At 41.5% G+C, this 26,577-nt stretch overlaps 1 protein-coding gene across 7 annotated transcripts in view; it reads left to right on the top strand.

The window, feature by feature from the left end:
- The window catches only part of PITPNM2 (phosphatidylinositol transfer protein membrane associated 2), a 431,574-nt gene that overhangs the window by 39,605 nt on the left and 365,392 nt on the right, over nt 1-26,577 (top strand). For all 7 annotated transcript variants that reach the window (XM_056535625.1, XM_056535614.1, XM_056535577.1 and 4 more), the window contains exon 2: nt 22,520-22,598. The gene's annotated coding sequence lies outside the window, so the exon portion shown is untranslated. The remainder of the gene's footprint in view (nt 1-22,519; nt 22,599-26,577) is intronic.

The following is a 26,577-nucleotide window of genomic DNA, read 5'->3' as shown; positions in this document are numbered from 1 at the left end:
AACGGTGCCATACCAGATGTTTTTCATTTTTATTTGGGGGGGGAGGTAACTGTAGGGGGTATGTGTATATGTAGTGTTTTACTTTTTATTTTGTGTAGTGTTTTTAGGGTACATTCACACAGGCAGGGGTTCACAGCTATAAACCCCCGCCTTTGTGAATGTACCCTGTACATTCACATAGGGGGGGAAGCAGAGCCGGAGAGCTACTTTCGTCAATATCCGGCTCTGCCATAGAACTGCATGGAGGGGCATGTCGGCCGCAGCTTTGTGCTGGGGTCGAAAATGGTTGTTTCATACAGGGAGCCGGGGCTATCCGAACATGTACATCCCGGAGTTCTCCTTTTAAGGACTATTTTGTTTTTGCATTTTAGTTTTTTTTTTTCCTCCTCGCCTTCTAAAAATCATAACTCTCTTTTATATTTTTATCCACAGACTAGTATGAGGACTTTTATTTTGCATGACCAGTTGTCCTTTGTAATGACATCACTCATTTTACCATAAAATGTATGGCGCATCCAAAAAAAACACTATTTATGTGGGGAAATTGAAAAGAAAACCGCAATTTTGGAAGGTTTTCACGCTGTACAATTTATGGTAAAAATGTCATATTTTATTCTGTGGGTCAATACGATTTAAAATGATTACATACTTTTCTTTTATCGTACCGCTTTAAAAAAAATCTCAAACTTTTTAACCAAATTAGTACGTTTTTAAAGCCCTCTATTTTGACGACCTATAACGTTTTCATTTTTCTGTATAAGCGGCGGTATGAGGGCAAATTTTTTTACGCCGTGATCTGTACTTTTTATTGATACCATATTTGCATATATATATATATATATATATATATATATATATATATATATATATATAATAACTTTTAATAAGTTTGTTCTGTCGATTATTGTGCTATATTGTTTTCTTTGCTGACTTGACCTGCATGGTGGGTCCTGGGACTTCGTTCTCCGCTTGTATTGTTGTTTTTTTTTTGGGGTATATGATGTGACAAAAAAGCAGCAATTTTGGACTTTTTTATGCCATACGCCATTTACCGTACGGGATCATTAACATTATATTTTAACACATCCGGCAATATCAAATATGTTATTTTTTGGGCTTTTGAAGGGGAAAATGGGACATTTTACAGTTTTATTGGGGGAGGGGATTTGTAACATTTTTTTTAAACTTTTTTTTAAACTTATTTTTTTTTAGCTTTTTAAAAAAATACTTTTTAAGTCCCCATAGTGGACTATTTAAAGCAATCACTTGATTGCTAATATTGTTCAGTGCTATGCATAGGGCATAGCACTGATCAGTGTTGTCGGCAAGCTGCTTGATCTCAAACCAGAGCAGGAGACGGAAGGACGTATGGGGGCAGGTGAGGGGAGCTTTGTCCACCATTATGGATGATTAGATCCCCGCGGCAGCGCTCCGAGCGATCCGACCATCCATTTTTCTGAGCGCCCTGCCGCAGATGCCGTGATCTGTATAGGTGCATTCGCTAAGGTCCACCATTACCGGCTGGTCCCTGCCGTGCAAGCAACCCCCCAACTCCAAAAAGATGAAAATTTATTTTTGAATCTGACAGTGCTGGTACTGGTACTTAAGGACTCATGGCATATCTGTACGTCCTGAGTCCCGTTACCGGGGTTTAAATCGCTCTCACGAGCGGAGAACGCTTCAAACTCCGTGGGTCCCGACTGCTATCAGCAGCCAGGACCCAGGGTTAATGCCAGGCTCCGCCAATCGGGCCGATGTCTGGCATTAACCCTTTAGACGCCACGATCAATGTTGATCGAGGCGTCAAAAATGAAAGTGATCTGGACTATTGTGATGTCCCGATCAGCTGAGAGGACAGTGGGAGGGTACTTACATCCCTTCTCGCTGTCCGATCGGTTCTCTATTGCTCCAAGCCTGCTCAGCAGGCTGGAGCAGCAGAGTGCCAATAACACTGATCAATGCTATGCTATTTCATAGCATTGATAAGTATATGAAATCAGAAGATTGCATGGTATAGTCCCCTATGGGGGCTAATAAAAATGGTAAAAAGTGTGAAAAAAATAAATAAATAATAATAAAAAAAAAAAAGTTAATAAATGTGAATGAGCCCCTCCCCTAATAAAATAATGTAATCAAAATAATCATATGTGGTACTGCCGCGTGCATAAATGTCCAAACTATTATAATCTAAGGGACCAAAGTCCAAAATTGTGCATTTTTGGTCACTTCATATACCATAAAAAAATTAATTAAAAAGCAATCAAAAAGTCCCATCAAAGCAAAAATGGTACCAATAAAAACTACAGACCACGGCGCAAAAAAAATGAGCCCTCATTTAGCCCTGTATGCGGAAAAATTAAGTTTTATAGGGGTCAGAATATGACAATTTAAAAAAATACTAATTTTGGTGCATGTAGTTAAACATTTTTTAAGTAATAAAATAAAACCTACATAAATTAGGTATCCTTGTTAATGTATGGACCTACAGAATAAAGATAAGAGGTCATTTTTACAGAAAAGTGCACTGCGTAGAAACGGAAGTGCTAAAAAGTTGCAAAATGGCGTTTTGTATTTTTTCATTTCACCCCACAAATATTTTTTTTTTTGTTTTGCTGCATATTATGTTAGAAAATAAGTGATGTCATTACAAAGTACAATTGGTGAAGCAAAAAACAAGCCCTTATATGGGTCTGTAGGTGCAAAATTGAACACGTTATGATTTTTAGAAGGGGAGGAGGAAAAAACGAAAGTGCAAAAAACTAAAATTGTTTTCAGCCCTTAAAGGGGTACTCCGGCCCTAATACATCTTATCCCCTATCCAAAGGATTGAGGATAAGATGTCTGATCGCGGGGGTCCCGCCGCTGGGGATCCCCGCAATCTGTCATTCAGCACCCACCTTTGCGAGCTCACCGCAGCGCTGGAGGCTCAGATTGTTCAGCGTGACGACCACAGGGCCGCAGTATCGTGATGTCACGATTCCGCCCCCGTGTGACGTCACGCCCCGCCCTCTCAATTCAAGTCTGAGACTGCTCTGGACAGTTCCTGACATAGACAGAGGTGTCAGCAGAGAGCACTGTCGTCAGACTGGACAGAACTATACAACTTCCTCTGTAGTATACAACAATTGAAAGGTACTGGAAGGATTAGGATTTTTATATAGAAATAATTTACAAATCTGTTTAACCACTTAAGGATGAGGGACGAGGGACGTACCTTTGCGTCCTTGTCCCGCTCCCCTTCTATAACACTGGCTCAGGAGTTGAGCCTGCATCATAGCGGTGTGGTCCCAGCCGCCTGGACCTGTAGCTAATGTTGGACATCACCGATCGTGGTGATGTCCGGCATTAACCCCTTAGACGAAGTGATCAATGTTGATTGCGGCATCTTAAATGTTAAAAAGAAACATCCCGGCAGCTCATTGGAGCTGATCGAGACCTCCTCAGTGAAAATGTGGTGTACTGATCAGCTGAGAGGACAGCGGGAGGGCCCTTACCTGCCTCCTCTTTGCCCAGTCGCTGGCTCGATGCTCCAGGGAGCCTCAGCAGCCTGGAGCAATCGAGCACCTATAATACTGATCAATGCTATGCTATGGCATAGCTTTGAACAGTGAATGCAATCTGAAGATTGCATGTAATAGTCCCCTATTGAGACTATAAAATAGTGGATCAAAAAAAGTTTACGTTTCTGTAATGTAAAGACAAAAATGTATTTAAAATCTTAGCATGGGTCTCTACACCAGGCATTGTAGGGAGTGCAGAAACAGGCAGCCATCATGGTGAAGACAGGCATCAACAGATTTGTCAGCATTGGGCATCCGGTTACCCCTGCTGCATTGTGGAAAAGTAGCAGCTGTTGCAAGCAATTATTCTTTCATTGTACTCTAAAAAGTGAATAAAAAGTTATAAAAAATTCCCATCAAAACAAAATGGTACCAATAAAAACTAGAGATCACAAAGCAAGAAAATAAGCCCTCCTCTAGCCCCATATACGGAAAAATAAAAAATTTATAGGGGTCGGAAGGGGATATTTTTAAACATACTAATTATTGTACAAAAAGTTATATTTTTTTTAAAGAGGTAAAACAAAATAAGTGGTAACTAGTCAGTGGTTTTGCTGCTAGCCAATTATGCATTTATTTATGTTCTACTCAGCAGAGCTCTTGTGCTGACTTAACATGCCAACCCTCTTGTTTTTAAATATTGAATGCCCATTGGATGATATACAATGCAAATAAGTATAGAGAGCAAAAACTGGTCTTGTACAGTAATGCAGTAGTGCTACTGCATTACTGGACATGTGCTCGAATGCGCCTCCTTTTAGGTCCACCGTTCAACACCTTCTGGAGTTCACTGTAGGTACCATGTGCATCTGCTGTGATATCCAATGGCCATTTTGGACAGTTACTTGTGTTTTTAATGGTCTTACCTATTGGTATGTTAGGGCAAAAATGCCTATATTTATTATATATTTTTTACAGTATCAATGTCAACGCATTAACCCTCTGACTTTTTGGTAGCAGAGAAAAGGACTGTAATGAACTGTATAGAATACAAAAGCTAATCTGAGATAGGGTGCTTTCACACTACGATTGTAGCGTACGGTTGCTGGATCCGGTTGGGAGGGGCGTAAACCGGCCGCTCCCATATCCCAGCCAGATCCAGCCTGAACCCCACGGTTCTAGGTCCAGTCAGAAAACCGTATTCGGGGAAAAATGTGACAACCGGAGTCAGCATTTGACTCCGGTCGGCTCATTGAAACGAATGGGGTTCAGGCTGGATCCGGCTGGGATACGTGAGCGGCCGGTTTACGCCCTTCCCAACCGGATCCAGCAACCGTACACTACAATCGTAGTGTGAAAGCACCCTTACTGGTACTTCTTCTTGATTCAGCTAGAACTGCGTTATGCCTTGTGACATGCAGCAGTTATCTTTATTTTTTTACTGGAAATATCTGAAGGTTAGTTTCTATATTAGATATATTTCTATTCCCACATGTGGGTATTTGTTCCAGAGCAGATGCAAAAGTCATGATGAAAATATTGGTGTCTGACTATATTTAGCAACTAACTCTGGTGCTGGAATGACAGAAGAAAACATGGCTCTTGTTTGCACTGTGATGTTATTGGTCCCATTGGGTTAGTGGTGCTCTGAAATAATCCGGAGAGCCTGCATTTAGAAATAAATTCTCTGCTCTCTCTCAGCTCTCTTTAACCTAGTGTTCTTCCTAGCCTTGCAAAGAAACACAATCTAATATTAGCAGGCTGTCCTTTTCTCTTCAGTTTTTTTTCTTCTTATTATCAATATCCATGCAAAACACATGAAGAGGAAAAGGGTTTTTCTACTTTTTTATAAACTGATATTTAGTTTTCTTCCTTCAGAGAAGGCAGCCAGATGGCTGAATTTTGGCTTTAGCACAGAGCTAAAAGAGATGAGACGCCAGCTCAGTCAAATCAGTTTGTGGGCTGCCTGAACAGATGTTCTTTCAAATGAGGGTCAAGAGGGAGAACATGTTTATTTCTGTTATCAGGTTGAAAAGCAGTGCAGGCTACATACAGTCAAGGCCATAAATTTTGGCATCCCTGAAATTTTTCAAGAAAATTAAGTATTTCTCACTGAAAAGGATTGAAGGAACACACAATTTGCTATATACATGTGTTTATTGGAACTAAATCAAAAAAGGGAGGAAAAAAGCAAATTGGACATAATGTCACACCAAATCCAAAACTGGTCTGGACAAAATTATTGGCACCCTTAACTTAATATTTGGTTGCACACCATTTGGAAATCTCTCCACAGGTGTTCATTGGGATTTAGATCTGGACTCATTGCTGGCCACTCCAGCGCTTTGTTGCCATCCATTTCTGGGTGCTTTTTGACGTATGTTTGGGTTCATTGTCCTGCTGGAAGACCCAAGATCTTGGACGCAAACCCAGCTTTCTGACATTGGGCTGTACAGTGCGACCCAAAATCCATTGGTAATCCTCAGATTTCATGATGCCTTGCACACATTCAAGGCACCCACTACCAGAGACAGCAAAACATCATTGAACCTTCACCATATTTCACTGTAGGTACTGTGTTCTTTTCTTTGTAGGCCTCTTGCCGTTTTTGGTAAACAGTAGAATGATGTGCTTTACCAAAAAGCTCTATCTTGGTCTCATCTGTCCACAAGATGTTTTCCCAGAATGATTTTGGCTTCCTCAAGTTCATTTTGATTTTGGCTTCCTCAAGTTCATTTTGGCAAAATGTAGTCTTGCTTTTTTATGTCTCTGTGTCAGCAGTGGGGTCCTCCTGGGTCTCCTGCCATAGCTTTTCATTTCATTTAAATGTCGATAGATAGTTTGCACTGACACTGATGCTGCCTGATTAAATTGTTTGGAGCTGCTTATCCACCATCCGGACTATCCTGCGTTGACACCTTTCATCAATTTTTCTCTTCCGTCCACGCCCAGGGAGATTAGCTACAGTGCCATTGGTTGCAAACGTCTTGATAATGTTGCGCACTGTGGACAAAGGCAAATCTAGATCTCTGGAGATGGACTTGTAACCTTGAGATTGTTGATATTTTTTCACAATTTTGGTTCTCAAGTCGTCAGACAGTTCTCTTCTCCTCTTTCTGTTCTCCCTACTTAGTGCAAAGACTAAGTGAATTTCTCTCCTTTTTATCTGCTTTTAGGTGGGATTTTTATATTGCCCACACCTGTTATTTGCCCCTGGTGAGTTTTTAAAGGAACATCACATTCCTGAAACAATCTTATTTATCCATAATTTTGAAAGGGTGCCAATAATTTTGCTCAGACCATTTTTGGAGTTTGGTGTGACAATATGTCTAATTTGCTTTTTTCCTCCCTTTTTTTGTTTAATTCCAATACACACAAAGAGAATAAACATAAGTAAAGCAAAACGTGTGTTACTGCAATCCTTTTCTGTGAGAAATACTTAATTTTCTTGAGAAATTTCATGGGTGCCAACATTTACGGCAATGATTGTATAAGTAAAAGGTAGTCTTAAAAGTAAAGCTGGCCACCTAATTTGAAATAGCTGTCAACTCGTCCATTATATGCAAGCCTGGCAATGGGGGATATAATAAGCTCCTAGCACCCTCCTTTTTCCGTCTTAACTGCTAATGGCACCCATAGACTCTAAGAATGAAGGGGACACGGGGAGATTTATGAAACGTTGCCCATAGCAACCAATCAATAAGATTCCTTCTTTCATTTTGCAGAGGCCTTGTTAAAAATGAAAGAAGCGATCTGGTTGCTATGGGCAACTCAACAACTTTTCCTCTAGACAGGTTTTAATAAATCTCCCCTATAGTGCTGGGAAAACACAGTAGCCCTCATTTACTATTGCAAACCCGACATGTTTTGTCGGGTTGTGCGCTAGTTTCGGGTGCATTGCGCCTGAAATTCTGTCTGCGCCAGAATATGCGCCTGAAATTCTGTCTGCGCCTGAATTTGTGCCTGAATTGGGAAAAAACCCAACTAACTCTCCATTTCGGGAAAGGGGGCATGGTCACAGGAAAGGGGCGTGTTCCCGACATTTTCACAAAATCCCAACATATTTACTAAAGTTTCCACAGAAAGTGTGGTGGATTTGAGCTGAGGAAAACCCTACAGGTCAGAGCATGTGTAAAAAAAGCAAAGTATAGGGAAAGTGGAAAATGTAGGGAAACCTAAGAAAATACCGTGGAAAATAAATTGTAGCGGATTTAAAACCCAAAAAGAAACCTACACAACACTATTAGTAAATAAGGGCCAGTGTCTGCTTTGATATCTTCCATGTATAGAAGTATTTTCCTCTGCGGGATGTGCAAGGAATGGTAGGGTGGCAAGGAGTGCCACTGTGTGGGGTTAACTTAAATGGGTTATCCAGGTCTGATAATACTCTGAAACATAGTGTCCAGGTCTCCACCTGTGTAAAGGAGCTTTAAAAGGGATATCCAGGTAACCAAAAATAAAAAATAAATAAAATAAAATAAAAAAAAGCTGTAAAAGGACTCTAAGGCACTAAGACAACAAACCAACAGTTATTCACCTCTCTAATCCAATGCTGCACTTTTGGTAGTATGGCTCCCATCACTTAGTGGTAATGCCAGGAATGGTTGCTATAAATAGTCCCCTATGGGGACTATAAGAGTGTAAAAATAAAAGTAAAAAAAATGTGAAAAACCCCCTCCCCCAATAAAAACGTAAATTGTCCAATTTTCCCTATTTTACCCCCAAAAAGCGTAAAAAAACGTACTATTAAAATAAAATGTAAATGATCCCGTACGATGAACGGCGTGAGCGTAAAAAAAAAAAGTCCAAAATAGCTGCTTTTTTATTTCATTTTATTCCAAAAAAAATTAATAAAATATGTAATAAAAGTTTTGTATAAGCAAATATTGTACAGTGGTCCCTGAACATACCATGGTAATTCGTTCCAAATGACCCATCGTTTGTCTAATCCATCGTATGTTGAGGGATCCGTGCAATGTAAAGTATAGGAAGCTGTACTCACCTGTCCCGGCCGCTCCTGACCAGGTCCTCACCGCTCCCAATGCTGTCCCAGGGGCTCCCGATGCTGTCCCGCTGCTTCGGTGTCTTCTTCGCGATCCTCCGGCTTCTTCCGCATCTTCTGCAGGGTCCGGGCCCCGGTTTCTGGTGACGTTAATACGCTGCTGTGCCGGCGCGGCATGCGTAGTGACGTAATAAAGACGCCGGAAAGCAAGGCCCGGACCCCGAAGAAGATACAGAAGACGCTGGAGGATCGCGAAGTGGACCCGGAGCAGCGGGAATAGGTAAGCGAACCTGCACGGGATGCTTAAACTGCTATCCGACAGCAGCTTAAGCATTTTGCGCTGTCGGATAGCAGTTAATGCGATGGCCCCGACATATAAAAGCATCGTATGCTCTGAGAGGCCATCGTATGTCGATTTTATCATATGTCGGGGCCATCGCATGTCAGGGGGTTACTGTATTAATAAAAAGTACAGATCACGGCGCAAAAAATGAGCCCTCATACCACCGCTTATACAGAAAAATGAAAAAGTTATAGGTCTTCAAAATAGGGGGATTTTAAACGTACTAATTAGTTTAAAAAGTTTGCAATTTTTTTTAAGCGCAACAGTAAGAGAAAAGTGTATAATCATGGGTATCATTTTAATCGTATTGGCCCAGAGAATAAAAAACACATGTCATTTTTACCATAAATTGTACGGCGTGAAAACAAAACCTTCCAAAATTAGCAAAATTGCGGTTTTCTTTTTAATTCCCCCACACAAATAGTATTTTTTTGGTTGCGCCATACATTTTATGGTAAAGTGAGAGATGGCATTACAACGGACAACTGGTCGCGCAAAAAACAAGCCCTCATACTAGTCTGTGGATGAAAATATAAAAGAGTTATAATTTTTTGAAGGGGAGGAGGAAAAAACGAAAGTGTAAAAATAAAATTGTCTGAGTCCTTAAGGTCCAAATGGGCGGAGTCCTTAAGGGGTTAAAGGGGTACTCCACTCTAAACATACACTGGGCATCCCCGCAATCTCCGGGCCAGCAGCGACGGTGTCCGGAACACGGAAGCTTATACCACCACGCCCCTTCCATTCAGGTGTATGGGAGGGGGTGTAACGGCTAGTACATAGCTGTCACGCCTCCTTCCATAGACTTGGAGGGGGTGTGGTGAATTTCATCACCAATCATTGAGCATGGAGCGGAGTTCACTCCGTGCACCGAATGACAGGGGTGCCACAGCGGAGATCGTAGTTGTCCCCAGCAGTGGGACTCCTGCTATCTAAAATCTTATCCCCTATCCTTTGTTTTCAGCGGAGTACCCCTTTAAGTGTTTTTTTAAATTTGGTCAATTGTACTACTGTTCAAATGGTGTCTCAAAACTACTGGCTTGTTATAAGTCCATGCAAGTTTCTTCTTGCTAATGCAAAATGTCTTGCATTAATTTGCCTTATTTAGACAACATACCGTAATTTGTTTATTTCTCTGGCTTTCATAGGGTGTAACAAAATCTTAAAACCTTTTTAAAATCTAACAAATATAAATATAATAAATATATAACAAATACATTGCATATAAATATGATTGTTTTTCACCAGACAACAGTGCCAAGCATGTCAAAAATGTTGTTACCATCTGCTAGTTTGCTACAATGCATATTACTTTTTTTTTTTTCTTTTAGAATAAACTACTGTGTCTTTATAAAGAATAGTAGTATTTATGGCCATTATGACTTGTATCCTCCCTTTTTTAAATTTTTTAAATTTAATTCCCCCCCCTTTTGGTATCTATTGTACGCTGTCCATTTTCCCTGAGTTCAGCTCTAGACAGGGTGCGGACTAGCTGCTGTGACATCTTCCATACAATACGCACACTCTTCTATCTCTTTAAAACAGCCTCAAAAGCAGCAATGGCACGGAGGACATAATAGAGGAAAACTGAGCAGTGTAAATTATCTATCTATAAAATCTGTCATATATATTAATGATAATGGGTTTAGGTCCTGGGTGCACCCTATATGTATTTAAACACACTATGTTTTTTACTCTTTATGGTTTTAATTGTTTTTTGTTGTCTAATAAAGATAATTGCATTTATATTGATTTCCTGGAATGCAAATTTTGTTAAACGTTTGTTGCGTACTTCTTTGTGTTTACATGTGTATGTGATCATTCTTACGCGAGACTACGGTTTGTAGCTCATAAATATTGCATACTACCGAATGTGTGCACATTGTTGGGTAGACTAGTGTGCTTGACTTGCTATTCAAAAAATACTCAGTGATTTGATGAACACTACTGTAAAAATTAAATAAATGACACACATAGAGCTGGAATTAGGGTCTCTGTCATTACTTCATGCTGGCCCCAGGGTAGCATTAAACGGGTAACATATTCCCTTTAAGGGTAGGGTCACAGGTGCCGTATTTACTGATACAGTTTCCTGAGCATATTTGTTACTGCAGATTTTAAACTGATATCAGTCATTTAGTTTATTCAAATCTGCAGCATCAAATATGCGCAGAATACTGTACGTGTGAATGCACACTTGAACAGAACTTAGAATTGTATTTTATAATAATACATGAACACATAGGAAGTTTTCTGAACATTTCCTGTTAGGCTGGGTTCACACTACGGTTTGTCATTACGGTTCCCGTATACGGCTGGGAGGAGGGGTGGGCTGGGCTTAATCGCGGCGCCCGCACTCAGCCGTATTCGGGAACCGTAGTTAATGTATGTCTATGAGCCGACCGGAGTGAACCGCAGCCTCCAGTCGGCTGCTTTTTCGGCCGTATGCGGTTTCCCGACCGCAAGCAAAAACGTGGTCGACCATATTTGCGGGCGCCGCGATTAAGCCCCGCCCACCCCTCCTCCCAGCCGTATACGGGAATCGTAATGACAAACCGTAGTGTGAACCCAGCCTTAGAAATGTTTTCTTTTTAAACTTAAAAAAAAATTGCTTTAAGCTTGTTACCATTTTTCACTGTGAGGCTATCTAAGATGCATCAGTAGAATGAGCTGCCATTTGTAATTATAGCTTTGTGTCAGAACAAATGCTATTATAAAGTTAGTTTCTCACACCTATTTATTAGAATATATTTGTATCTAAAAGTCATTTAGTTTGCCTTAACCTGGAAAGTTTCAGTAATGAGTTTTTTTATTTTAAAAATAAAGCTTTTCTTTAAACTGTATTAACTATGGGCAAAAAACCTTGGCACGTGTTAGTTCTAAACAACCTATCAGGTCTCCTGATGTGTGTTTAAGTAATATCATGTATGAATAAATGGACAACATAGAATTAACATTTGTGATTAGAGATAAAACTGGTTGTGCAGCTCATAGTATCAATGTGCAAGGTTAACTGAGATGCTCTCACACCCAGAGAGAGAAATAAAATAAATAGAATTAACCCCTTAAGGACTCAGCCCATTTTGGCCTTAAGGACTCAGACAATTTAATTTTTACGTTTTCATTTTTTCCTCCTCGCCTTCTAAAAATCATAACTCTTTTATATTTTCATCCACAGACTAGTATGAGGGCCTGTTTTTTGCGCGACCAGTTGTCCTTTGTAATGACATAACTCATTATATCATAAAATGTATGGCGCAACCAAAAAACACTATTTTTGTGGGGAAATTAAAACGAAAAACGCAATTTTGCTAATTTTGGAAGGTTTCGTTTTCACGCCGTACAATTTATGGTAAAAATTATGTGTGTTCTTTATTCTGAGGGTCAATACGATTAAAATGATACCCATTATTACATACTTTTCTATTATTGTTGCGCTTAAAAAAAAATCACAAACTTTTTAACCAAATTAGTACGTTTATAATCCCTTTATTTTGATGACCTCTAACTTTTTTATTTTTCCGTATAAGCGGCGGTATGGGGGCTCATTTTTTGCGCCATGATCTGTACTTTTTTTTGATACCACATTTGCATGTAAAAAACTTTTAATACATTTTTTATAATTTTTTTTAATAAAATGTATTAAAAAAGTAGCAATTTTGTACTTTTTTTTTTTTTTTTTCGTTCACGCTGTTCACTGTACGGGATCATTAACATTTTATTTTAATAGTTCGGACATTTAAGCACGCGGCGATACCAAATATGTCTATGAAATTTATTTTTTACGCTTTTTGGGGGTAAAATAGGAAAAAACAGACGTTTTACTTTTTTATTGGGGGAGGGGATTTTTCACTTTTTTTTACTTTTACATTTTTTACATTTTTTTTTTACACTTGAATAGTCCCCATAGGGGACTATTCATAGCAATACCATGATTGCTAATACTGATCTGTTCTATGTATAGGACATAGAACAGATCAGTGTTTTCGGTGATCTTCTGCTCTGGTCTGCTCGATCTCAGACCAGAGCAGGAGACGCCGGGAGCCGGACGGAGGCAGGAGAGGGGACCTCCGTGCGGCGTTCTGAATGATCGGATCCCCGCAGCAGCGCTGCGGGCGATCCGATCATTCATTCAAATCGTGCACTGCCGCAGATGCCGGGATCTGTATTGATCCCGGCACCTGAGGGGTTAATGGCGGACGCCCGCGCATGACACGGGCATCGCTCTGATGCCCGCGGTTATGCACAGGACGTAAATGTACGTCCTGGTGCGTTAAGTACCACCGCACCAGGACGTACATTTAAGTCCTGCGTCCTTAAGGGGTTAAAAAAGAGGGTTCTCAGTCCTCAGCATACCAACTAAGACAAAATAGATGTATGATGGATTGTCTGTTCACTCCAGAAAAATGTGAGATCCTCTAGATCGATATTAATTTAATATGTTTAAAAATAATAAACGTAAAAAATAAAAGAAATTATATAACAATCAGCACAAACCTCAGGGTCCTACTGTTGTGCATATAGATAAAATTAATAACAATATCACTGGATATCCCAATTGGTAGGGGATATATATGGACATAAAATCATGTGTGTGTGTGTGTGAACCATAGTAATATCTTATTGTCCTTATTCACACTGTAAGGAAAGAATAACAATAGAGTATGGATATCGATACTGTGTCCATTTAGACCATAAATCCTAAAAGTAGGAGAAAAATGGCAACAGATAGTGAATCAGTTCAGTAAATGTTCTGTGAATTAATGCACAGTTTCAATAGCCGCGATCTCGTGCGGTGTGTGTATGTATATGTGTGTGTGTATGTATATATGTGTGTGTATATATATATATATATATATATATATATATTAGGGATCGACCGATTATCGGTATGGCCAATGGATTTTTGCCCATACGGCTATACCGGTCGGGCGCCTCCCCCACCCTCCGAGTCAATAAAAAAAATTAAACGTACCCGTAATGGGGGTGGTCCGGGCCATCCATCCTTCCTGTAGTGTTCGGCGGCATTCCGGGTGGAGGGTGAACCGGTCCGGCCTGTCCTCCTTCTCCGGGGGTCCTCTTCTCCACTCCGGGCAGGCTCCGGCCTAGTACGCTGCATAGACACCGCTGCGCCGTGACGTCAGGTGCGTCGCTGCGTACGGGCGTCACTGCGCAGTGGCATCTATGCAGCGTACTAGGCCGTAGCCTGCCCGGAGTGGAGAAGATGACCGCTGGAGAAGGACAGCCCGGACCGGTTCACCCTCCACCCGGAATGCCGCCGGACACTACAGGAAGGAGGGATGGCCCGGACCACCCTGAAAGGTAGGGGGAGAGAAGCGGGTGGTGGCGGCGGTGGCCTATGGCACCGCAAAAGCCACTACAGTGCATTGATTTAAAGCGCCCGCTTTAAATCGATGATCTGCAGCGGTGTCGCGGGGGATAAATAGCCGATGACTTATACCGGAATATCGGTATAAGTTATCGGCTATCTGCCCTAACCTCCACCGATTATCGGTATCGACCCTAAGAAACCGATATCGGTCGATCCCTAATATATATATATGTATATATATATATAGTGGTCCCTCAAGTTAAAATTTTAATTGGTTCCAGGACGACCATTGTATGTTGAAACCATTGTATGTTGGGACCATAACTCTATGGAAATTGGTTCTGAAGCCCCAAATTGTCATCTGAAAATTGGAAAAAGTGAGGATTTAACAAAAAATAAGTAGATAACTAAAAGGGATCAACCGATGTAGTTTATTTAGGGCCGATACTGATAATCAGTGGAGGTTAGGGCCGATAGCCGGTAACTTATACCGATATTCCGGTATAAGTTATCGGCTATTTATCCCCCCGCTACACCGCTGCAGATCATTGATTTAAAGCGGGCGCTTTAAATTAATGAACTGCAGTGGCTTTTGCGGTGCCATAGACCGCCGCCGCCACCCGCTTCTCTCCCCCTGCCTGTCCGGGGGTCCTGAGTCCTATCACCACCGCCCACCACCGCACCGCTCCGCTCCAAGCCCCCTACCTCCCTGCCGCGTAGCACCGCCCCAGCCCCATTATCGGCAAGGTAATTGCCGATACCGATAATGCCCAAAATCGTGATTATCGGACGATAATATCGGCCAAGATAATCGGTCGATCCCTAATAACTAATATAGATAAAGCAAGTCCTTACATATAAAAGTAATAAAGATCTGCTGGGAGCTGTAAATCACTGTCTATGTAGAGAACAGGAGCTTCTTCAGGGTCCTGTACAGTACACGCAATGTCCTTTAAAAAGTAACATGGAGCCGCCCTCATCTGGTGTCGAAAGGAGCAGCCAACTGTGGTATAGGTTGAGTAGTACAGAACATGTAGTACTTCCCTGTACTGTAGGAGGCGCTATCAGACAGGAATTCAGTGCATATGCTTCAGTAATACAGGGGTTTTACCAGTGAAATGTCCATTCTAATTGGTGAATTCTTACAGCCATTGACATGTTTCACAGTTCTGGACTGTCCCTCACATTGTATGTTGAGTCTGGTTTCAAGTTACAATGGTCTTGAAAAGACCATTGTATGTTGAAGCTATTGCATGTTGAGGCCATTGTAAGTTGAGGCATCAAGGAGGAGGTGTGTGTGTATATATTAGGGATCGACCGATATAGTTTTTTTAGTGCCGATACCGTTACCGATAATTGGTGTAGGTTAGCGCCGATAGCCGATAACTTATACCGATATTCCGTTATAAGTTATCGGCTATTTAACCCCCTGCGACACCGCTGCAGATCATTGATTAAAAGCGGGCGCTTTAAATCAATGATCTGCAGTGGCTTTTACGGGGCCATAGGTCGCCGCCGCCACCACCCGCTTCTCTCCTCTACCTGCCAGGGTGCTCCGGGCCATCCATCCATCGTTCCTGTAGTGTCCGGGGGCGTTCCGGGTGGAGGGTGGTCCGGTCCGGGCTGTCCTTCTTCTCCGGCGGGCCTCTTCTCCACTCCGGGCAGGCTCCGGCCTAGTACGCTGCATAGACGTCGCTGCGCAGTGACGCCCGTGCGCAGCGACGCACCTGACGTCACGGCGTAGCGGCGTCTATGCAGCGTACTAGGCCGGAGCCTGCCCGGAGTGGAGAAGAAGACCGTGGGAGAAGGACAGCCCGGACCGGACCACCCTCCACCCGGAACGCCCCCGGACACTACATGAAGGAAGGATGGCCTGGACCACCCCCATTACGGGTAAGTTTAATTTTTTTATTCACTCGGAGGGTGGGGGAGGGGCCCGACCGGTATAGCGGTATGGGAAAAAATCCATACCGGTATACCGCCTAGCATCACGGTGGGGGGTGCGACGCGGTGCGGTGGGTCGGAGGTGCGGTGTGGCGGGTCGAGGGGGTGGCGGTCGCGGTGCGGTGGGGGTGGTGCGGGGCATTATCGGCTTATCGGCAAGATAATTGCCGATACCGATAATGCCCAAAATCGTGATTATCGGCCGATAATATCGGCCATACCGATAATCGGTCGATCCCTAGTATATATATGTGTGTGTGTGTGTGTGTGTGTGTGTGTATGTATATATATATATATATATCTATCTCTATATACATACATACACACACACTCACAGTCATGGTCGTAAATGATGGCACTCCTGAAATTTTTCTAGTAAATGAAGTATTTCTTACAGAAAAGGATCACAGTAACACGTTTTGCTATACACATGTTTGTTCACATGTATTGGAACTAAACCAAAAAAGGAGGAAAAAAGCAAAATTGACATAATGTCACTAGAGATGAGCGAACTTACAGTAAATTTAATTTGTCACGAACTTCTCGGCTCGGCAGTTGATGACTTATCCTGCATAAATTAGTTCAGCTTTCAGGTGCTCCCGTGGGCTGGAAAAGGTGGATACAGTCCTAGGAGAATCTTTCCTAGGACTGTATCCACCTTTTCCAGCCCACCGGAGCACCTGAAAGCTGAACTAATTTATGCAGGATAAGGCATCAACTGCCGAGAAGTTCGTGACGAATCAAATTTACTGTAAGTTCGCTCATCTCTAAATGTCGCACCAAACTCCAAAAATGGGCTGGACACAATTATTGGCACCCTTAACTTATTATTTGGTTGCACCTTTGAAAAAACACTGAAATCAGTTGTTTTCTATAACCATCAATAAGCTTCTTACACCTCTCAGCCGGAATGTTGGACCACTCATCCTTTGCAAACTGCTCCAGGTCTCTCTTATTGGAAGAGCGCCTTTTCCCAACAGCAATTTTAAGATCTCTCCACAGGTGTTCAATGGGATTTAGATCTGGACTCATTGCTGGCCACTTCAGAACTCTCCAGTGCTTTGTTGCCATCCATTTCTGGGTGCTGTTTGACATAAGTTTGGGGTCATTGTCCTGCTGAAAGACCCAAGATCTCGGACGCAAACCCAGCTTTCTGACACTGGGCTGTACAGTGCGACCAAAATCCGTTGGTAATCCTCAGATTTCATGATGCCTTGCACACATTCAAAGCATCCAGTGCCACAGGCAGCAAAACAACCCCAAAACATCATTGAATCTCCACCATATTTCACTGTAGGTGCTGTGTTCTTTTCTTTGTAAGACTCATTCCATTTTTGGGAAACAGTAGAATGATTTGCTTTACCAAATACCTCTATCTTGGTCTCATCTGTCCACAAAACATTTTCCCAGAAGGATTTTGTCTTACTCAAGTTCATTTTAGCAAAATGTAGTCTTGCTTTTTTATGTCTGTGTCAGCAATGGGGTCCTCCTGGGTCTCCTGCCATAGCGTTTCATTTAACCCCTTGACAACCACAGACATAAATGTACATCGTGGTTTGGCGGTACTTTGCGCACCAGAACATACATTTACGTCCTGTGTATGCCCGCGAGCATCGGAGTGGTGCTCGCGCCATACACGGTAGGTTCCGGTCAGCGATCGCGCAGATGTCCACCATTAACCCTTCAGATGCCATGATCAGTACAGATCATGGCATCTGCGGCAATGCGCATGTTAAAATAGATGATCGGATCGCCTGCAGCGCTGCTGTGGCGATCCGATCATCTGTAATGGCGGATGGAGGTCCCCTCACCTGTCTCCGTCCGTCTCCCGGCATCTCCTGCTCTGGTCTGAGATCGAGCAGACAAGAGCAGAAGATAGCCGATAATACTGATCAGTGCTATGTCCTATGCTTAGCACTGAACAGTATTAGTAATCAAATGATTTCTATAAATAGTCCACTATGTGGACATAAAAAATTGTAAAAAAAAAATTATTATTGAAAAATGTAAAAATAAAAAGTAAAAAAAGTAAAAAGTCCCCTCCCCCAATAAAAATGAAAATTGTCATTTTTTCCCATTTTACCCCCCAAAGGCGTGTTTGTTTTATAAACATATTTGGTATAAATATAATAATGATCCCATATGGGGAACGGCATAAATGTAAAATATTAAAGTAAAAAAATGCTGCTTTTTTTGTCACATTTTATTCCCCCAAAAAATTACAAAAAAAGATCTAAAAGTTTTATATATGATAATGTGGTATCGATAAAAAGTACAGATGACTGCATAAAAAATGAGCCCTCATACCGCCCTATATAAGGAAAAATGAAAAAGTTTTATAGGTGGTCAAACTATTTTCGATTACTGATTTTGTACAAAAAGTTAGATTTTTTTTTAAGCGGTACAAAAATATAAAAGTATCTAGCCATGGGTATTACTTTATTTGTATTGACCCACAGAATAAAGAAAATCCTCCAAAATGTGCAAAATTGTGGTTTCATTTACATTTACTCCCTAAAAATTTTTTTTGGGGGTTCGCCGTACATTTTATGGTAAAATGATAGGTTTCATTGCAAAGTACAATTGGTCACGCAAAAAAACAAACCCTTATATTGGTCTGTAGATGGAAATATAAAAGAGTTATGGATTAAAATTGGCCTGGTCCTTAACCCCTTAAGGACCAAGGACATACCGGTACGTCCTTAGTCCTTTCCCTTTCTATAACGCGGGTCGGGCCCGGCCTCTAACAACGGCCAGGACCCTTGGCTAATAGCGAGTGGCAATGATCGCGGTGCCGCGCACTATTAACCCTTTAGACGCGGCGTTCAAAGTTGAACGTCGCGTCTAAAGTGAAAGTAAATCACTGCCGGTTAGCTCAGGGGGCTGTAGAACTGCACAGTTCTATTGCTGCACAGTGAACTGAGCAAAACCTGCAAAAACCCTCCATTACGTCTATAAAGAAATAATCTTTGAAGTTGAAAACTATAAGAAACATCCCAATCTACATGATCAGCTGGTCTGCAGCCAGCCGATGACCGCCTATGTGACTGTTTACGTCACACGCCACCAGGAACTCGCTGGAGAGTGCGGTCGCATACACTGCGATTCCATCACCGTCTCCAGCTAGAGCCGAATACAATCGATAACCGGACCAACGTGGAGGGGTGAGTGGCAGGATGTGCCCAAACTTCTTTAACAGGCTTACCTACAAGACAATGCTATAACCCTGTAGAATTCGGTCATTCCCTCACCGGAGCAACGAGGAGTGGTGACGCTGTGCTCATACTTTCTTTATAGGCATATGCATAGGACAGCGCTTCAATTCTGCAGCATTCCGCTATTTTTTTTTTACAGGCTTCACAATATAAATACAGCTGCACAAACATTCTATATACGTGACTGTGACAGTATAATTGTTTATTTGCACACTGCCGCATTGTTACAGGACTTTCTTTGCAGGACACACGGAGCACAAGCATTTACAGTCATGGCCGTAAATATTGGCACCCCTCAAGTTTTTCAAGAAAATGAAGTATTTCTCACAGAAAAGGATTGCAGTAACACATGTTTTGCTATACACATGTTTATTCTCTTAGTGTGTATTGGAACTAAACCAAAAAAAGGAGGAAAAAAGCAAATTGGACATAATGTCACACCAAACTACAAAAATTATCTGGACAGAATTATTGGCACCCTTTCAAAATTATGGAAAATAAGATTGTTTCAAGCATGTGATGCTCCTTTAAACTCACCTAGGGCATGTAACAGGTGTGGGCAATATAAAAATCGCAACTGAAAGCAAATAAAAAAGAGAGACGTTCACTTAGTCTTTGCACTGTGTGTCTGTGTGTGCCACACGAAGCATGGAAAACAGAAAGAGGAGAAGAGAACTCTGAGGACTTGAGAACCATAATTGTGGAAAAATATCAACAATCTCAAAGTTACAAGTCCATCTCCAGACCTCTTTGTCCACAATGCGCAACATTATCAAGAAGTTTGCAACCCATGGCACTGTAGCTAATCTCCCTGGGTGTGGACGGAAGAGAAAAATTGATGAAAGGTGTCAATGCAGGATAGTCTGGATGGTGGATAAGCAGCCCCAACCAAGTTCCAAAGATATTCAAGCTGTTCTGCAGGCTCAGGGAACATCAGTGTCAGCGCAAACTATCAGTCAACATTTAAATGAAATGAAACGCTATGGCAGGAGACCCAGGAGGACCCCACTGCTGACACAGAGACATAAAAAAGCAAGACTACATTTTGCCAAAATGAACTTGAGTAAGCCAAAATCCTTCTGGGAAAACATCTTGTTGGACAGATGAGACCAAGATAGAGGTTTTTGGTAAAGCACATCATTCTACTGTTTACCGAAAATGGAATGAGGCCTACAAAGAAAAGAACACAGCACCTACAGTGAAATATGGTGGAGGTTCAATGATGTTTTGGGGTTGTTTTGGTGCCTTGAATGCCTGATGGTGCCTGAGGGTTACCAATGGATTTTGGGTTGCACTGTACAGCCCAGTGTCAGAAAGCTGGGTTTGTGTCCGAGATCTTGGGTCTTCCAGCAAGACAATGACCCCAAACATACGTCCAAAAAGGCACCCTTCCAATAAGAGAGACCTTGAGCAGTTTGCAAAGGAAGAGTGGTCCAACATTCCGGCTGAGAGGTGATGGTTATAGGAAGCGACTGATTTCAGTTATTTTATCCAAAGGGTGTGCAACCAAATATTAAGTTAAGGGTGCCAATAATTTTGTCCAGTCCATTTTTGGAGTTTGGTGTGACATTATGTCCAATTTGCTTTTTTTACTCCCTTTTTTGGTTTAGTTACAATATACACAAATGGAATAAACAGGTGTATAGCAAAACATGTTGGTGCCAACATTTATGCCCATGACTGTATATACATTATTTTATGTCCATATGTATCTACTACCAATTGAGGTATCCAGTGATATTGTTATTAATTTATGCACAATCGTAGGGCCCTGTGGTTTGTGCTGACTGAATATTGATTAAATAATTTATTTTATTTTATGTTGATTATTTTAAACATATTAAAGGAGATATCAAGTGCTAAGGATAGGGGATAAGTTTCAGATCGCGGGGGGTTCCGACCGCAGGGGCCCCCCGCGATCTCCTGTACAGGGCCTCGGCAACCCTTGGGAAGGGGGCGTGTTGACCACTGCACGAAGCGGCGGCTGACACTCCCCCTCAATACAACTCTATGGCAGAGCCGGAGCGCTTCCTTCGGCAATCTCCGGCTCTGCCATAGCAGATTGAGGGGGCGTGTCAGCAGCCGCCTCGTGCGGTGGTCGACACCCGCTATCTGGCCGGCAAGCCCGGACCCCGTACAGGAGATCGCGAGGGATCCCAGCGGTCGGACCCACTGCGATCTGATACTTATCCCCTATCCTTAGGATAGGGGATAAGTTTTTCAGCACTGGACTACCCCTTTAAATAATATTTGTCTGGAGACTCTCACACTTTTTCTGGAGTGAACAGACAATTCATTGTACATCTATTTTTGTCTTAGTTGGTATGCTGAGGACTGAGAACCCTCTTTTTTTATATTAACATTTCCCTTGTAAACTGACACTGTCCACTCTGTGTACTCCGTATGGACAAGGGGAATGGTAAGGACCAGTTGTCAATTTAGTCATACATGTCCAGGAAAAATCAAATATTGAAGATACCTTTAAAAAGCACTTGTTAGGGTTGTTACCCATGTGAACAAGTCCTTAGTGTTCTATTCTATACTAGGGTTGTACATTTGTTTGTTTTTGAGCCTGTAGGAGGGAAAATGTTCGATCGATTTACTATTTACGTCAAATACGATCGATTTACTATTTTTTCACTTTTTTTTATGAAATAAAATGAGCCTGAAAAAAGTTATTTATCGTAGTTGATATGAATTAGCAAAATATACTTTGTTTAAATACCTTACTTGGTAAAGTGTTACTGGAATTAGATGCAGTTTCCTATTTAGTTTTTAAGCCTTTCAAGAACCGTTTCTCTCTACAAACCTCAAGGACATTTAGTTTCTCTCTGAGGGCTCTATGCATGCCAAATGAAAAGTATCCTATGATGGTAATAGGGCTTTATTCACATAATCAATATTCACCCAATCAATATTTCTTTGGTCTCAAATCTTAAGTAGCAATGGCTCAAAATATACAAGTGAAACTGAGGTGTGACATATCTAAATCTCCACACTCTTGGGGGGGCCTCTATTTTATCAAGAGAATTCTCCCGATCACAATGTTTTATTTAAGGAAAATGTCAGTTTAAAGGAGCTCAAACATTTCTAATTGTGCTAACCCTGCATAAAAGTGCCATAAATTTGTGTCCTCACATTGAGGAATCATGCACTAACAATCTGTCTTTTTTTTTCCCTCTTCAGTGTGACAAAAAAAATGAAGGAAATTATGCTCTTGGGATTTCCAGAGGTCTACTGTACCTAAAGACTAGGAGCCAATCAGGTAATATTTCTGTGTCCGTTCTCAGTAGCTTGGGACTGAGCGCACCCTCTCAGCCCTTTTCTGTTTCTTTTGTCCCTTCTGCTCTATCTTGCCTATGCGGCCGGACATCTCCTGTAACCAGATTAGATTCATTTGGTTTGCTATTTCCAGATACTCTCTCTCTCTGCCTCCTGCAGAGCCTGTTATATGTCATTCATATGCTATTTATTTTCAGAGAGTTTCTCAATAATTAGCCTTAACTTAATTTCCCTTGTGTTGAAATCTATTTTTGATTGTAAGGTCACTGTGTGGACGGTTATTGCTGTATAGTTATTTGTGTAACATCTGCTGGAACTTGTAAAGGAACGTCATGTTTAAGGACTACAAAGTGTAAAAGCTAGGTACTTTATATAAAAAGTTTAATTTAGCAACTTTCTTAGCTGTCTGAAAACACACAAATCTCTTTTCAGATGCCTCCTATCAGTCAATGACATTTTGATTTTCTACTGGAAACCTAATGTGGGAGATTTATTAAAATCTGTGTAGATGAAGAGTGGTGCAGTTGCCCATAGCAACCAATCAGATTGCTTCTTTCATTTTTCACAGGCATCTTTAAAAATTAAATATGCAGTCTGATTGCTGTGGGCAACTGCACCACTCTTCCTCTGCACAGGTTTTGATCTCCCTAATCTCTTCCAATCAAAAAGATGCTATCAACATTTGTGACTTGGTATTTTGTTAAGTATGGAAACCTTCGGACTCTCTCCTTGAGGGCAAATGTCTGGGGAGAGAAGGATCGGGCATTTTGGATTTCAGCTATTTATGTTCACAGACAGATAAGTAACTATAAGGCTAGGTTCAGACTGTGGAATTTCCGCCTGCAATTCCGCTTTGAAATTGCAGGCAGAAGTTCTGCTTACTAAAATGTATTGTATAGTGAACGGGTTTCCGTTCACAAATTCACACTTCGGAATTTGTGAAGCTGAATTTGTGAACGGAAAATCTGCTTGAAAATTTCTGCCTAAAGAATGGCGTTGCTCATTCTTCAGGCTGAAATACTCGTGGAAGACATTACAGTCTGTTGGAGACTGCAGTGTCCGCGTGGTCCTAGCGCCGACTGATTCCGTAGTGAGAACCTAGCCTAAGAGGACTCTGCTAGCAGTTTTTACCCCCTCCTCTTTCAAAATGCATATGAAGTACAAAGAAAAACCATGTGTGTGTGGAATTTGAGTGATATAGCTGCCCAGCTTTAAAGTGTTACTCAAAGAATGGTTCTGCAGTAAGATACCTGTTAAAATCTCCTGGAAACTTCATAGCCTGAGACTAAAGCAATCAGGCTACAGATTTGTTGGAAGTCCCATAGACTTGCATGGGACTTAAGGCAAATCATATCTTATCTTTTTAGCATAACACAAATCTCTGGCTACCAAGCAGTTATCCTGCTGCCAGACCAACATCGGAGTTGCGCTTTAAGTAATTGCCTATCCTCAATTAATCTACATGGTCAGTCTTCCATCACAGAAAGTTATCATGTAAAAGTGCTGTGAACACTGCTTAGGTACTTGGTATGGTATTTGCTTTTCTTATCCACACTATAGCTCCCTGTTGATACCTATGTTGAAGTGTTTCTATTTATGGTTATGTTGCATAGACAGACAGATAAGCATCTGGCACACAGGGAAAGGGATCTCTATCATGCTGTAACTTGCAACCTCCATTTTGTATCAACCTAATCCATATTAAGCCATATTAAGTATTTGTGTAAGGAGATATATATTCTTTCTCGCACATTTTCTCTCTCGCGTACACACACATTAACTTATTTTGATTCATTTATTTAAATTTTTTTTTTAAACTGTAATAATTTTTTTTTTTCAAAAACAGAAAAACAAATACAATAAGATATGTGAGGCAAAGAAATCGCCAGCTGGAACAGACAATACAGTCAATATGAGTAGTACCAATAGTGAATAAACCATTGCAGATCAAAATAGCGAGTCTCATGTAATGTAACAATATAAGGCAATATGGAAAAATTCTATAAAAACACATAACAGGGAGAGAACTTAGAAAAGGAGGGAGGGGAAGGAGGGGAGGGGAAACAGAAGGGTGGGAGGGAGTAGGAAAGGACAAATTGACAAAACAAAGAAGAAAAACACCCAGAGAAAGGAGAGCCAGATCAGAGGTAGAAAGAAGAGAAAGGAGGAGAACGAGAGGTGCAAACATAAAAAGGGAGAAAAGAAGCAAGATCACGGAGGCTGCCTATCAGTGAACCTATCCCAAGGGTCCCATATGGACAAAAACGTAGGGACAGTGTTTTTCATGGATGCAGTAAGAGATTCCAGGGAGCGTATTTCGCAAATACAGACCGTAAGCTTGTCTTTCTACTGGGCAGGGTCTGTTTCCAATGCTTGGCTATGAGGGTTTTGGCCCAAGAACTACATGCATAAAAAACGTAAACTTTTTTTTTTGGGATAAAAGCCTAGTGGAGAGGTGCAAAAGGTAAACCATAGGGTCTAGGGGGACTGAAACTCCCAAGACAGCATGAAGCTGGCTCTGCACCTGCACCCAAAAATTACTAATCAATGGACATGACCAAAAAATGTGAGATACCGTACCCAGGCCCACACCACAACGCCAACATTGGGGAGTGATATCAGGATTCAAGTTCTTCAGCAAAACCGGAGTGTGGTACCAACCCGTGAGCATCTTAAATTGTGTTTCTTTGTAAGCTGTGCAGATAGGGGCCTTAGAGGCCCGCTCCCAAATAACATGCCATTGTGGGATAGAAATAGTACTATTAAGAGCTTCCTCCCAGCGGTTCATGTGAGGGAGTGGGGCTGTCTGGAGGAGATAGTAGGAAGGAAAAAATATTAGAGAGAAGTCCATTCACCTGAGGACCGCCCCAACACAGCTTCTCAAAGCTCGTGGGCATGGAAACAATCAGCGAACAGTCAGAGGGCAAGTAGTGGTGGAGCTGGACATAATGGTGTACCTCAGAGGGAGGATGTTCCCGATGAGTTACTAGCTGGTCAAAGGATAGAAGAGAGCAAGTCAACAACATCAGCCCAACAGAAAAGACCTTTAGTACCCCATTCTATAACCATAACAGAGGACAATCCCGGTGTGAAGTAAGGGTGTTGGAGAAAAGATTGCAGGGGGGAGAAAGAGGAAAGAAGTCGAATCTGTTCGGAGCAGTAAGTCCAAACGTTTCGAGAAAATGACATTGGCCCAAAAGAGTCCGAAAGTTATCACAGTCTGCAATAATGATGGATATGAATGAATATATATTTAATGTATATTTAATGTTCCATATTAATAGAATATTAAATATATATTCATTCATATCCATCATTATTGCGGACTGTGATAACTTTCTGACTAACAGATGCCGGATTAATGGTTATTCTGATACTCTTATAGAGCGGTATAATAGTTTTATTATATTTTATATACCATTTGCCTCCCCACATGGGCCCAGTGTAAGGAGGCTTTTTATATATATATATATATATATATATATATATAATATTTCTTGTATTTGTTGTAATAAATTTATTCTTTGCTATCATCATCAATTTGAAGCACGGTTCAACATAGGTATCAATAGGAATGGAGAAAGGACTGCGGGATACCCTCCCCCAGTAAACAAATTAAAAGGAGGGATCAGTTTAGGAAGGAGGATAGAGGAATAGGTTTTATAGTACAAGTAGGTAAAGCCATCTGGGCCCGTGGAGCGTCCCCCAGGGAGGTTCTTGAGAACTTCAGAAAGCTATTCAATAGTGATAGGGGCTTTTAAAGTCTCACGGTCACCCTCCAAAAGAAACGGTAGGCTACAGCAAGAGAGAAAAGAATAAAGCGCTGCGTCACGCTCTCCCAGGGAAGCTGAGAGGGAAGGGAGTAGAGCCTAGAATAGTAATCGAAAAGTAGACGAGAAATAGCCTCAGGGTGATAATGAAGGGAACCAGAAGACTCTCTTAGGGCAGAGGGAGCCTGAGCA

The sequence above is a fragment of the Hyla sarda genome, chromosome 1, assembly GCF_029499605.1.
Source record: "Hyla sarda isolate aHylSar1 chromosome 1, aHylSar1.hap1, whole genome shotgun sequence".
Classification (NCBI taxonomy): domain Eukaryota; kingdom Metazoa; phylum Chordata; class Amphibia; order Anura; family Hylidae; genus Hyla; species Hyla sarda.
The sequence above is the reverse complement of the archived record's forward strand: the minus strand, read 5'-3'. Positions and strand labels throughout refer to the sequence as shown.